The sequence below is a fragment of the Anomalospiza imberbis genome, chromosome 1 (genome assembly GCF_031753505.1).
Source record: "Anomalospiza imberbis isolate Cuckoo-Finch-1a 21T00152 chromosome 1, ASM3175350v1, whole genome shotgun sequence".
Lineage (NCBI taxonomy): Eukaryota > Metazoa > Chordata > Aves > Passeriformes > Viduidae > Anomalospiza > Anomalospiza imberbis.
The window spans coordinates 14,775,054-14,790,477 of record NC_089681.1 but is presented as its reverse complement, the minus strand read 5'-3'; the positions used below and the strand labels follow the sequence as shown (position 1 = coordinate 14,790,477).

Sequence of the window (15,424 nt, the reverse complement as noted above, 5' to 3'; positions counted from 1 at the left end):
AGGACACACTCAAATATACAAAAGGTATGAGTGGGTCATCCTACCAGATTGTGGAGGGGAGACTGGATCTCAAAGCCGCGAGCCCTCATGGAGGACAGTGCTTGAGGCTTGGCTGTTTTGTGGCTGCTGTGCCCTTCCCTTTGGTGACTAATGAATTAATCCCTGTTGGAACATATTCAAAACAGAAATCTCAGCAGGTTACGATAATAATAATAACAATATTCTATCAGAAGAGGAAATAAAGCAATATTCATGATAGTGGATATTTCTACAGGCTTTTACTTGAATTCTCTGAAACAGCTAGTGTTATTTCTGTGCCATTATTAAATGTAACCCTTGAGGAATTAATTGCATATGTATCTCATATTGAAGCCCTATTTATATGATCAAGCAATCTGGAACAGATAAACCCCTTCTTGGGAAACCTCTGCTGCTTGACAATATTTGCCTTTGCCTCAGACAGGTTATGCCCCCCGGGACCCCAGGAGCTCACTAAAGTATCATTCGTAATGCAGCGTGACAAATCCCGGAGCCAGGGCGATAATCTCTGCAAACTCTGTACAAACAGTCCCTGTGCCTCAGCACAAGTGATTAATGGGCTCTGTGGAATCAGCATACGGCCCTCTGCATTAATTACTTGTGAAGGACGCTAACTGGGAAGCCGGAGGTCTGCGCAGGATGTGGGGAGGCCGCGGGCGGGCCCCGCTCCGCTGTGCTGGGGAAGGGAGCGGGGCAGCCCGAACTCCCCGGGCTGTCCTGCTCCGCTGTGCTGGGGAAGGGAGCGGGGCAGCCCGAGCTCCCCTGGCCCCAGGGGCGGCTCAGGGCCAGGCTGGGGTCCCGGGCCCCGCTCCGCTGTGCTGGGGAAGGGAGCGGGGCAGCCCGAGCTCCCCTGGCCCCAGGGGCGGCTCAGGGCCAGGCTGGGGTCCCGGGCCCCGCTCCGCTGTGCTGGGGAAGGGAGCGGGGCAGCCCGAGCTCCCCGGGCCCCAGGGTGGCTCAGGGCCAGGCTGGGGTCCGGGACCTCCCTCCGCAGGCAGCGGGGACAACTTGGCCTGGGTGGGCCCGGGACAGGCACTAAAGCGCAGCTCTGCTCCACACAAATTTCTTGTGCCCTGCTCACACTGGGTGCTGCGCATGAGAGAGAACCTCCGCCGAGCACGGCTTTGGAGTGGGCTCGGAGAGCAGCCGAGGGGACCGGGGCTGGAGGGGACGTGGTCATTCAGGAGTGACCGCGGTTCGCGATTTTCCCTCTCTGTCTCTGCCGTAACTGCTGTGATTTAAAATGCACAGACCCTTTGTGAATTATTGCAGCTCTGCTGCAACGACTGAAACTGTGCCAGTTTATCTCCAGGGAAGATCTAAGCCTAAACGTTTTACTGAGAAAGAAAAGATGAGGAGAGAAGCATGTATTTATCTTTCCAGTATGTTCTCTGGGCTTCATCCAAGGCAAAAACTTCTACATCTTGTCTCAAGTCCTTCAAATCCCAGCTGGGGGATTCTGGTTAGAGACCCCCACGGAAAAATCTTAATGAATTTACCATGCATTTTTTCTAATTCATTAAAAATATGTCAAATTCAGTTAAGTGCACTAACCTGCCTATATATTTTCCCCTTCTCCCACAGAAGTCTTTGACAATAATACCATGGCCTACCCAGCCCTCTGGAGTTACTCAGTGGTGGCAGAGCTGCTCTGCCAGATGTGATGAGTTTGTGCCCAGCTGGCTGAACCCCCAGTCCTTAGACCATAACAGTGATTTCAGCCAGAGGAAATAATTTGGTTATATTGACTGTTTGGTGTGGTCCAGTGACCCTAGAGGACTTCACTGCACTTGGACAGGAACAATATTGACAGTACTACATCGGGGGAGAGCCACCCTGACTAGGATTTGACCCTCCATGTTGTAATAGCCTGTGCTGATGGACATAGGAGGTGAACCTTTCCTGACCCTATGTTATACACAAGAAAACAAAAGCAGAAGTATCTTTTCCACTCTACACGTGAGGGATAAGACTTACAGCATTTTGGTTTTCTTATCTTGTGTTGATCATAATATCCTAATCCATTCTTAAAACGTGTGTTCATCTGACAGTCACTCTCCTAACTGAAGCAATACACCAAAAAGGACAAGCATAGGAAAAGATACCTACAGGGACACTTTGCGTAGTAGCATGCTTGAGTAACAGAGGGGTTTGAAACATGGGTAAAAAAATAGAACAATTTTACGTTTTCTCAAAGCACCCACCACCCATAAGGTGTAACTTGGCATTACACCTGATTTCTGAAGGAACTCATCTGAGTGAGAGCTAGAAACTCAAAAGCTTACCAATCAGGTGTGAAGATAGTGCTAAAAATCCTGCAAGCTGTCTGCCAGGAAGTATCTTTAAAAATGTGTCTCTCCAGATTTTACCAGTGAAGCCTGAATTAAATCTCCACTGGTAAAAATTCACTGTTTTCCTTGCATTACTGTGTATTGACAAGAAAGTGCATGAAATGTTTGGAAAATAGTATGGCATCTAGTTTTACAGAGTATAGCCTCCTGAAATTGTCTGGATAAAGACAGGGCAGCAAGTCACCGACACAGCAAGGAGGCCTAGGTCTCTCTTCTGAGAAATAAGACAGCTTGAGTTTTAAAGGGGTTTTAAATAAAACAAGCAACAAAACAAAGTCATTCTTTCAAATAGTTCTGAAGTTTTGCTACATATTTGGCTAATCAGTGGACACAAAGCGGAGGGACAGCAGGTCCGTGTAGGGGCACTTAGTCCAGGTCTAGAGGGAGGATGTTCTGTGGCATCCATGTGAGTGGCTTTCTGTGTGCCACAAATAACTAGGTGGACATTTTGTACTGGAATAGCAAATTCAGTCATGGATATAATCAAGGAAAAGTGTCTTTAATCATAGGTAATTTTTCCACTTCCAAAGCCACTCAGCTGGAGTCATTGCTACAGGACATGTTTAGCTCTCTGCTGGAATAACCTTTCCACAAGGCAGATGGGTCATGAGAGGAGTACCTGGCAATTTGCTGATGGGAAGAAGTGCTTGGAGAGGGGAAAAGAGCAGATAGCCTGGGGGCAGTGGGTGCTCTTAGTAACATTTATTTTGCAACTCATGGAAGGAGTTTATTTTCATCTTTGGGAAGTTTATAGCTTTTGTGGTACTCAGAGAGAGCAGTTAACCCAAAACCACTGGCAGCAGCTCAGCATGAAGAGGCTGTGTTAAAGAGGGACCTTTGAGAACTCTCTAAATCGGATTTCCTCAAAGTGAGACAGGATGAGGTTGCAATGTCTCCTTGGCATGGCCCTGAAACCAAAATGATTTTTCACTGACAAAATAGTTTCATGAGTTAGTTAGACTACAGCCTGCAACCAGAGATGGAGAGGAAGCTGCCTTTTCCTTGAATTCTGCTCCTTTTTCTCATGAGAGCTGAAAACAGGACTAACATAAAGTAATTCCTTTCACTGCCAACCTCCAGTTTGATTACTCACTGCATTAATTTACCAATTCCGTGATTCGAACCCCTTGGTTTATTGATTTAGTCTTAATAGGAACACTGATACAATCATGAGATTGTTCAGTTTTTAATTAACTTTGCAAAATTGTAGCAGATTTACCCTTGCTGCCTTAAAAATGAACTAGTTTGCTTTTTCTTTTCAATAAAATCCATTTCAATAAAATTTACCACGCTGGTTTATTCTGTCAGGCAGCTCCAGGCAACTAGCAATAGGACAAAAGGATACAGGCTGCATCAGAGAAGATTTAGGTTGGACATTAGGAAGAAGTTCTTCGCAGGAAGGGTGATTGGGCAGTGGAATGGGCTGCCTAGGGAGGTGGTAGAGTCACCATCCCTGGAAGTTGTTTACGAAAAGACTGGATGTGGTACTCAGTGCCATGGTCTAGTTGACAAGATTATGTTTGGTAATAGGTTGAACTTGATGAGGTCTCAAAGGTTTTTTCCAACCTAGTTGAATCTGTGATTCTGTGATTCTATGGATAAGAAATGCACATATAGAAGTGTCCACTGGACTCTTCCTTCAGATTAGGATGAATCCATCCTATACACAGAAAGCAGGAAGAGCACAGAAGGCAGCATGGAAAGCAAAGCTGAGTAGAGGAAAATGACCTTTTTTTCCTCATACCATTTCTTTTTCCAGTAACGTACTATCCAATCTCATAATGATTTCTAACTTAATGACTGACAGGTGGAAAAGGTTCAGAAATATGACTTAGGCATGGATAATGACTTAGGCATGGTATCTCACTGGTAGATGAATTTTCAGGTGTCAGACTATTCAGTAGGGTGACTTTAAATAATGGCTTATTTGTACAGTACCTTACAGTCGGCTCTGCCCTTCTGTCACATTTGATAAGGAAATAGTCCACTTAGTGTATTGAGATTTCAACTGCAAGCCTCTGCAGAGAGTAATCATACATTCTTAGGGCATTTTCCATCCTGGCTATCTGATGCTATTATTGAACTTTGCAATTTGTTGCCCATGTTTTTTGTAGCATGATTGTACCTTTTTTTCTTTCTCAGCACTCCTTCCATTCACTGTTGCTTACAGAAGTCTCCAAGACTGGTGCCCCAGTACAAAGTAAGGCTGCACAGTCCAGACTTAGACAGGAAGCTCCTACACTTCATCCAGACCTGTGGACTTCATATCTTAGACAGGAAGCTCCTACACTTACTTAGGGCACTCTCAGAAAACGTCTGGTTTTCTCTTTCAGTTTCCCAGGCCCTACAGGTATCATATTTACATCTGGTACTCTTTTTTTTTTTTGAACCATAGCCAAAACAACTAACCACAGGCTGAATATTTGTACTTGTAGATGATAAGCCCTATGAGTTGGTTCTCCAATGTGATTTTCTGAATGAAAAAATGCATTAAAAGAAGGGGATAAAGGATCTATTACTGGCCTAGAAAAAGTAGGATGCCTCTAAATGAAAAGATTGGTATAAAAGAATCAGAAATTAAGGGAATGTTGATGCATCTCAATTTCAGTCTCCAATGCTACAAGCAAGAAAATGGACGACATCTCAATGATCTGTAAAAGAAACTGGGGTATTGACTACTATAAGCTTGAAGCTGATCTAATGAAATCATTCCAAGAGATGTGAGCAAACAGCTGGAAGAGGGAAACTGGCGGTAAAAGACCCTGGGATAAATTGCTCATCAAAGTAACAGCAGCTGCAGAAATATGTCAAATTTGTTCAAGTTTCAACAAGAATAGATGATTGCTGACCACTGTGGTGCAAAGGAAAAGGTGGCTGCCAAAAACAGTCAAAGTTATTAGCCATGAAACATCCACAGCATCAACAAAGCAGATCCTCTCTTCTCAGTAGCTCTCACTGGGACTTTTGCCACTTCTGGGAGCTTGTGGAATGGAGGAAAACCAGTGACTGGAGGTTTTGCTGATCTGCACATTAACACAGAAGAAACCCTCAACTGATGACAAGGCTGCTCCAAGCAAGACCCTGCTGGTCCTGTTGTCATAGCTGAGATGCACTGGGGAACTTCTGAGACCTGCCCCAGGACTCTGCTGGTTCAGCAGGTGATGGGGAAGTGTCATGGTTTAATCCCAGCTGGCAACTCAGCCCCACACAGCCACTCAATCAATCCCCGTGGTGGGATGGTGGAAAGAAAAGGAAGTGTTAAAGTGAGAAACCTTGTGTGGACTGGGACAAAGACCATTTAATAGATAGAGCAAAACTGTGCACACAAGCAGAGCAAAACAAGGAATGGATTCATGCCTTCCCATGGGCAGGTTGGTGTTCAGATATTCCCAGGAAAGCAGGGCTCCATCACACATAACAGTGACTTGACAAATGCCACCACTCTGTTCCCTCCTTGCTTCTTTTTCCCCCAGCTTTTTACACTGATGGTGACACCATATGTTACGGAATATCGCTTTGGTCAGTCGGGGTCAACTGTCCCAGCTTTTTCCCCTCCCAAGTTCTTGTGCAACCCCAGTTTCCTTGCTGAGTTTTGTTTTCCTGTCTTTGATGTGCTACTGTAATGTTGTCAATAATTGAGCTAATTTTTCATGCAAAATACACCCCTACTAATGGAAATATTTCATTTATCATCATTATTATGCTTTTTTCAGTTTTCAAACTTATGCTGCTGAGAGACCTCCGAGGTAATCCTGTGTATCTTGAGAGTGTGACAGAGAAAACAGAAAGGCCACAGCAAGGTCCTTGCTCACCCATTCATCCTTCCACAAATCCATGCCTTTCCTGATACAGTGCTTTACAAAGTAATACTTAAGACCAAAAAGATTAAGCTTTTGAAATGAAGGAAGCAGCTGAACCACACCTTGGTGAGAAGTGGGTGAGCAGTAACTGGGGAAAAAAAGCCTGTTTAATATCACATACAATACAGGATATTGTAGGAGACACTTGCATATTTTAAATATTGTACAATTGACCACCAACAGCCTATTCACATATACACACAAATAAATTAGATGATACTTAATTTTCTCTGTCTCTAATAGAAGAGTAAGAGGCTGGGTCAACTCACTCAGAAGAAACGTGATTCTCAAGAGTACCCAGAGCTTCAGTTCAAAGCTCAGATCAATAAAGTATTCTTGTGCCCTAGAATAAAGACTCGTAAATATGTACTTGCCACCTGATTCTCTTTGTAATATAACCAGGGGGTATGTCTCAACCAGTGATAATTGGAAAACACCACATGTAAGAAATCACCTTCCTTCAGAAAGCAGACAGCCAAAAATAGAACTGAGCAGATCACAGCCCAGGGCACTCCAGGATCTTTCCACATGAATGAGAGTGAGTGAAAATGAAATGGCAGAATCAGAGCTGATGACAGCCTGTCTGCCTGCTAGATGTGACCTGAAAATGTATTTTATAGCATTTTCATCTACTATCAGAATTCAGGCTGCATATCTTTGTTACCTGCACACAAACATTTTAGAGGGAAATGTGTGGGTCTTCTTCTGGCCATGCCTTTTAGCAGGCATGAGATATCCCCAAACTCTTTGGCTTTATCTGTAGTATCTGCTATGCATCTTTCTGTGCCAAGCACTCGCATTTCACATTGAGCAAATCATTTTAGAAGTAATGAAACTGCCATTTCCATCAGACATGAATGCTGTGCTAGCCCTGGCTTGCTGCTGGAAAGCAGAGTGCACTGTGCAGGTTGGAGCTTGGCTGGAAGAGGTGGACAGAATGAGTTTCAAGAAAGCAGTGGGGTTTTAAGAGCAGGAGACCAAACCCAGTGTCTATTTGGTTTGGTACCCACCTTTCAACAAGCACCAGGGCTGGATGCCTGCAGGTTTGTGTTGGACAAAATGCTTCAGTAATCTGAGGGTCTTCTTCCAGGAATGTGTCTGAACATCAGACTGACCACTACACAGGCATTTGTAAATCAGGGTAATTTATTTCAGCATCAAGAGCATTTTTGTTTTGCTCCTGATAAAGTGTGAGGAGAATCATCAGAGAGGCATCAGAGACCCCCACCATACATAGCTTACCTGCATATCTGGATGGAAGCATAGTCCAAGGAAGCTGCAGTTTGTCTAAGGTTATTTTAAAGAATGAACAAACATCTCATCCAATCTCCTGCTATTTGACAGCAGCCAGATCCATTTCTCACTGGAGTTTTTCAGTGTAGCTGTTGAACAGGACAGCCTGACTAGACGAAATCTGAAGTGCAGGGTTAGAGGACAGGCTTCTGTTACAGCACATGCCCAACTCACCTGCCTTCACCACACCAATCACCTTGAGAGGAGGGTGACCATAGAGATTTCAACTGGACATGGAAACAATAGGCAGACAGCAGCTACAATAGGACAACAAAACAGGAAAATAAAATAACAAACCAGTGATCAGTGCTGAACCATGATATTCACCCAGCAGCCAATCCTGTGCCTAAGTCTCTTCAGACAGCAAGTGGCCTCTGACTGCAACAGGCAATTTGTTCTGTCCTTTCTAAACCCCGAGAGCTACCATGGGTTTTTTTCTATCTTATTCAACATGCAAAAAAAATCAAGGGGTAGTCTTCCTTCTCTCTACTGGGGGTTTAATTATAATTTGGAATTTGTAGTGCTTGGTAGATTTGTATTCCTGGGGAAAGAGATGCTTTTCTGTGCTCCTTTCTCCAGTAGTGGTCATGGTGTGGGTGGTGGGTCAGATGAGGAGGTCCCTGCTTGGACTCCCTCCTCCTCTGCCAGCTAAAGCAAAACAGCAGCACATAAGTATTAGAAAGGCAGGAGGTCAAAGCTGCACATTAAATTTTTCACCAGGCTGTTATTTTTCCATAGCTGGGTCATCCATCACAGGGATGTTTTCTCTAAATGAGTGAAGTGTATGTCAAGCTGCCCTTACAGTTAAGGGCACATACAGAGGTAACACCTTGTCCTAATTTTTGCCAGAAATCTCCAACTATGCTAAGAACAGAAGGAGATTTTTTTTTTCCACTTACTGTATCTTCCTCTGTTTTCTAATAACCTGCATTGAAGGTGGGACGTGAATTCGATTCATTACACGTCATTTATCAAGTTTGCAGTGATACACAGAAACCATCCCTCTAGGGATGGGAACTTCTGATACTGAGAGAAATAAAAGTTAATATCTACTTTGCTGGTGTAATGGAAAATGTTATTGCTTTCAGAAACGTATTTCAAGTTGGGAGACAAGGGTTTTAGGCAGATCGTTTGGAGAAAATTGTGGTTTATTGAAAATGGATATAAAAGTAGATTAAGCCTCTTCCCATACATTAATGCAACATATTTTGGAGTGTTCCAAGAGGTCTTGCCAGCTTATGAAAAATCTGAGCTTCTATAACTAATAGCCAAGTTTACCAGGGGACATCCTGTAGGTAAGCCCAGTGTTTGCATTAAAGTACCCTGAACACTGGGAAGTGTCTGTAAAACCAGGCAAAATAAGATGCAACTAGATAATTTGAAAATCCATTTGAAAAAAAAAAAAAAAGTATTACAAACACCCTGGCAAAAAATCTCAAATAGTGTAAAATGTTGTAGCAGCAGTAACTTCAGCAGACAAACTGGAACTGATCTTGGAGACATAAGCACAGTTTTGTCTTATGTCAAGTGTCTAGATAAGCAGGTAATATTTGATACCATTGTCGGATAGTTAGGTAGTGTCTCAGAGAAAAATAACATCCTCTGGTGTTAGTGCTCTGCTTACTTGCCAAGGGACTTGCAAAGCAGAGAGGGCAGGACATCACCAGTGAACTTCAGTTGTGATGAGTCTCCTCCTTAGACAGGATTCTCATCACAAGAGGATCTGAGATATCCTTCTCAGTGCCATGAATGCATGCAAAGGTAGGTCCAGCACAGCTCTGAGTTGGGCTGTAGTTGGCACTACTGCTGAGGGAGTTGACTGTCCTGGATGCTGCTCTGGGATGGTGACAAAGCGCATCAGATCTGCGTGAGCCTCCAGTAACAAACAGGCTGAGAAATGACAGCTTCCAAAAGGTAAATAGTGTCTTTCTGAGGAATATCAGGGAATGTTGCTGTTTTTAATCTAGTAGTACCATAAATAATAAAGTCCTTCACTATAGGAAAACTGTTACTTCTCCCCAATGTTATTCTAAACAAATCTGTTCTGATAAATGTTCCCAATGCTCACCAATATGAACTCCTCTACACAATTGTCCCAGCTCCTTTGCACACCAGTGCCACTGTCCTTGCCTCCATCCTGCAGGTCAGTCAGCATCCTCCTGTACTTCACACACGGCCAGTACATGAATAGCTCCCTCCCAGAAGGCTTCCTGACACAGCTACATTGGAACGAGATGTTTTCCTCCCTGCTGCTCCTAAGACCAAAAGCACCAGGTTCTTCCATGCATCCCCATGTTCCCAGACAACAGATTGTATTTTGTACCAGAGAACAGGCTGTGGAAAGAACACTCATGGAGGCTTTCAGCTTGATGGACAATCAGAAAAACTGGCATGTCACCTGAACAGTGCTTCCATTGAATCTACAAGAGAAAACTAGAGAATATTTTATACAGGAAAAATGCAGGAAAGAATTATTTTGTGCTACTGGAACTGGAATTGAGATCTTCTCTAAGCTAAGCAGTGCTGTGAATAACAGATCTGTGGCAGAACTGACCTGGAATGGGAATTTGTGGTCATGGAGAGAGAAAAATTACCAGAAATTGTGGTAATGATAGAATCAGAGTAATAGAATGGTTTATATTGGAAGGGACCTTAAAGATCATCTCATTCCAACTCCCCTGCCATGGGCAGAGACACTTCCCAACTCAATGCCTTGTCCGGTTTGGCCTTGAATGCTTCCAAGGATGAGGTCTCCACAACTTCTCTGGGCAACCTGTCCCAGCACCCTCACAGTAAAGAATTTATTCCTTTTATATAATTCTACCACCCTTAGGAGCACAGCTCCTTCATTAAGGATGTGGTGTCTCCTGTCACTGGGAATTGCCACCACATTTTTAGTGTGTGGATGACCTTGGCCTCTGGGATTTTAAATGAGGACTCCAAAAAAGCTAGTTAACCTAAATCCAAATCAAGCAACTGGACAATTACTTTTAAAGTTTTGTAATATACCTAAATTACATGTTTAGCTGGGTAAAGAGACTTGAGAAAACTCTTTTGCCTAGAAGACCTTTCAGATATGAGGATAAAAGAGAAAGGAATAGAAAGAGTCTCAAAATCTGTTTTGTATATAACAAAACCTCTCCATGGCAAAGAAAGCATATGGTACAAATGCAGAAACTCATTAGAGCAGACCTTTGGGAGACACTATGATTAAGCAAAACAGAGCCAGATGAACATTTGAGAGAAACAACAAATTGCCAGTGCTGGAGAAAAATAACTGAAAGCCAAATGACTGCAGTTGCAAACTCACGAAAAGGATATTCAGGAATATGATTTCTGGGAAAGACTTTTTCTGAGAAAAGTTTCTGGCTTTTTGAGACCAATCCAGACATGGAGGGAGTAGGTTAGCTCAGTCCTCAGTGGTGAAGCAGGGAGATATTTAGGTTGTTAGCAAGGAGCTGATGATATTTTTCTGTGGACTGTTTCCACCTCATAGTACTTTAAATATTTCAAGAATTTAAGAGCCTTCCCTGGGTTGCTCAGCTTCTTCCTTCTTTTTACAGTGAGATCTTCTAAAATTAAAATATCCTTGCAGAAATGTCATGAAGACAACTATCCTTTCCCTTCCAGAAGGGAATATGGAGTCACAGCATAAGATTTGACCTCACACACATCCTTCAGGCACCAGGAAATGAACTGCTTGCAATATTTTCTTGACTTTTTGCCCACTGTTACATGGCTTTCATCAAGAACTCATACCTACCAGACAACTGAGCTTCTAAACCCTAAACCTGAAAAAGCTTTAATTTAGGTGATTGAAGGAAAAAAATTATGGAGAAAATACAGTTTGTAGGGGAATATTTTAAATGCTAGCTGCTTCTACTACATTTAATGGGAATCTGTGACCTGGTTATAGGAGGATATGTTTTAAACATGCACAGACTACATTATAGTGATGATTTATCAAATTATACATTCTGCAATCAAATATGTTGTGCTTGTTTGCTATTTGTACCTTTTGGTTAAACTGGATTTCTCTATCTTGTGTTTGGAACAGAATTCTTTTGAAAAACATTAATTAGAAGCTAAAGCTTTCAAATTATAGATAGTTTTTATAGTAGGTTTGTTCAATGACCTTCAAACACAATTTTTTCTTTAAATGTCAGACCCATGTTTACTGTAGCATTTTAAGCTATGTTGGTGGATTTAAAACTTGGTGCCAACTTGCTACTTCTCCATTGGAGTAAGTGGAAAAGAATCATGGATGAGCAGTCATTACTCACATCTTTGTAACATTCAGATGACACCAGCTTGATTTTTGCTTGGAAGCACCTTGTCCTGGTACTCTAGTCTAAGCCTTTTCCAAGTGACAAAGACCTGATTGTGCATCTATGACTTTGGTGCAAGGACTCTGTCCCAGCTGTGAGGCTCCTGGTGAGAGATGATCTCTCCACCCTGCTCCTCACCTCTGCCACTGGCAGGTTGTCCTGTGATGGGGAACAGAGTCATGGCTTTCTTCTGCAGCTGTGATCTGCTTGAGGTAATGGGATGTAGGAGAGGAATGTCAGGAACACAGCTCAGTCATCTTCACAGGGTTCTCTCACATGAGTTTCACCCTGGGTAGGCACAATTGAGCTTCCTAATAGGACGGGCTGGGAAATTCCTCTGCTGGAGGGGAAGGAGGAGAGTGGAACTTCGTAGTCCAGGTGGCTTGCCAAGTGTCGTTCATGGAGGAGTATTTACTCCTGTGTTCTTGCACAGTCTGCTTCTGTGGAGCTGGCAAACCCTGAGTCCAAGGCTGCCAGGGAGCTCACAGCTCACAGCTGACTTGGCAGCTCACAGCTGACTGCCAGACTTGGGGCCACTGCATAACAGCATCCATTTTCCCTTTCAGCAAAAGAACACTCCGGCCAAGGTTCTGACCTGTGTAGCCAGGAGTGGTGTGTTTTATTCACGGCACCACTGCAATCCAGCAGCTGTGGTCCCCTTCTCATACAGTGCTGCCTGCTTCAGCCAGGCACAACCACCCATACCATGTCCCATTTTCTTCACAGATCACAAGTACTGCTTTGCCATTTACTCAGGCATTTTGATGATTACCTTCTTTTACCATAAGGAAGAAAGTGTCAAGTTCAAAAAATTACTGTTGTTTAGTTTTTAACTAAAACCACACACATTGATACAAAAATAGAAGTACCACACTGAGGAGGTAAGAGCATGTATCCATGAAAATCTAGAAAGAGTAGTCTCACCTTTCCTTCCAGTATGGTAAGCATGTTTTGGTTGTGGTTTTCCAGTGATGATGCCTTATTTTGCATGTGAGGTAAGGGTGGGCTTTGCTTTGCAGTATGCCTTGGTTCCAGAAATGTCATCACAAAATCACAGGATCAGTTAGGTTGGAAAAGACATCTGAGATCATTGAGTCCAGCCTATGATCAAAGACCATCATGTGAACTAGACCATAGCACAAAGTGCCATAGCACAAAGTGCCACATCTTAAATACCTCCAGAGACTGTGACTCTATCACTTCCCTGGGCAACCCATTCCGATCTTTAATTACCCTTTCTGTCCTTCAACTGAAAACGTCTTGGCCCTCAAATTAGGCAGAAAACTTTGTCACTGCTGAAAAACTGGGCCTCAGGGATGATAGAAGCAGAGAGGGGTTTTGAGGAAAGACCACAGAGACAGCATGTTCATATTTGAACTCGTGATCTATTGAGCAGGTAGGAAAGTTTCTCATATCTTTGTCCCAGCAGCCAAACTGTAGGCCCTGTCGCTCATCCTGCTGAATCCGCCTCCACAGCTGGCAGACTTTGTCTCCACCTTGTTTGCAATGAAAACTCAACAGTTCTCTCACTTTCAGTCCAGCCTTAGGGATTTGGAGTCCTATTGCTCCATTATACATATGCCCAGCACATCTGGCTGGGTTTGGTACCTCCTGTATTTCCCTCAGGGCATGAATGAACTGCACATCACACTGAGCCAGAAGGGTCCTTTCCTAATAGAAATGGCAGTACTAAGTCATAAGAATAAAGTACCATAAATGCAGAATAATTTCATGTAAGGCTATATGTGCTGGACTTTACATTGTTCTCTGCAGAAGGCTCATCCTCCTCCACTCCAGCTCTGTCTGTTGATAGTAACATGCATCAGCCTCCAGGGAACAGCTCTGAACAATCAGATCAGGAGTACAAGTAAAGTCTTCCTGCACAGCTGTGTGCACTGGGGCCTGACCTGCTTGCTCAGCTGTGCCTTACCAAAAGCAGCTCGTTGGTGATCAGCAGAAGCTGCCCAACACCTGCAACACTCCGATGGTCACATTGCCCTGCCAAGGGAATAGCACAAGAGAGATGGGAATGATGATGGCTTTGCTGCTGACATGAGGATGATTTAAATATTCCTGATATATTCCTCTTGCATGTGGTGGGTCTGCTCTTTTTGGGCTTGGTTTTTAAACTTTTTTTTATCAGAGAGCCTCTGTATAATTCCGTAGGCTCAGTGGTGAAGGCAAGAGATCCCAGAGGTCCCAGCCCCAACTCACACCCCAGGGAGCAGCCTGCCACCGTTAATGAACCGGAACTGCTTCTCACAGATGTGGAGATGAAACTTAGCACTGGAAGCACTGGTGTCTCCTGCACTTATTTCAGTCTCGAGACATGATCAAGCCTGCAGCCTTTGTTGCTAAGTAGCTGCCACCATAACGAATCTATGTGCGCCTTTTCCAGCTCATTGCTGCCCCCCTCAGCATCAGCAGAGCTAGGTACAAGTTTGCATTCATGTAATTACAAAATGCAAAATGGTACCATTAGTTTATTTTCAGGGTCTCTCATTAGTTACTTGACCAGAGAAACATTCCTAAGCATCAAATTTGGCTTTTAAATCCAGATGCTGAACTGCTTCTCCTTCTATTTTTTCTTATAACGTTGACTGTGGTTTCTTATTCCTTAAACATCAGCATTTCTTTTGTTTTGGAGATTAGTCCCATAGTCAAGAAATATGAGAAGCAGCTTAATTTGTACAAAGACAAATTTAGCTGAACTTTTCTGCAAAAATGCTCAGCAGTGGAACGTTTTATGGTAATCTGATCCCTTCGTTTCAGAGCTCGCAATCCAGTGCGATGTGTGGTACATGCTGCCGGTGAATTGACTGCGATTCTGGCTTCCTCTCCAGACACGTGAGGACTGGATATATTAACTTTCACAAAATGAAGAGAAAATTAGTGCAGACACATCTGCTGGCAGAACCTGGGCTTGGGCTCTGTCACAGAAATACCTGATTTCAGGGAGAACTTCCAATGTCTGCCTTGGAAAAACAGAATATTAATAAGTGGTGTGCAAGTTGATGATGAACAGGCCAGTACACAGTTTTAGCCAGGACTGGGACTCCTGAATTCAAACTGCAACTTTGTGAGTAGTTTTCTTAAACTGATTTAACACACATGCAAAGTTGGCACAGCTGTACTAAAAAGAAATCCTTACTCCTTCCCTTCTCTATTCTCCTGCCTGGTTCTTCTTGTGTTATGCTGGCACAAGTTTCTGTGTGGCTGCCCAGTGCACAGGATGTAGAAATTGATCCAGCTTGGAAAAAAAAAAAAAGTTGTTTGCTTTGGTGAGTTTTACCCTGAATCAGTTCCCAATATCCCCAAACCTAAAAAACTAAATTGTACACATAATTGCTGGCACTACCTGGGCACGGCAAGGCAGGGAAGGAGAAAGTGTTTCAAGAATGTAGCAGGACAGTTTAATTTAGAGAGGAGTCCCTGCATGGAGAACACCACTGGCTTTAAACCCCCATCTGCTCTAGAACGGTGCCAAGTGTCATGAGCAACTCTCTGTTTCTCATCACATGTATTCCTGATCAGTGTCAAACATTTATAAACATCC

At 43.4% G+C, this 15,424-nt stretch overlaps 1 long non-coding RNA gene across 1 annotated transcript; it reads left to right on the top strand.

The window, feature by feature from the left end:
• The first annotated feature begins 4,651 nt into the window (after positions 1-4,651).
• LOC137475683 (uncharacterized) lies at positions 4,652-6,616 on the top strand. Its single transcript, XR_011000033.1, has 2 exons — positions 4,652-6,187; positions 6,491-6,616. It is a non-coding gene; the product is annotated as an uncharacterized lncRNA (long non-coding RNA).
• Positions 6,617-15,424: the final 8,808 nt, after the last annotated feature.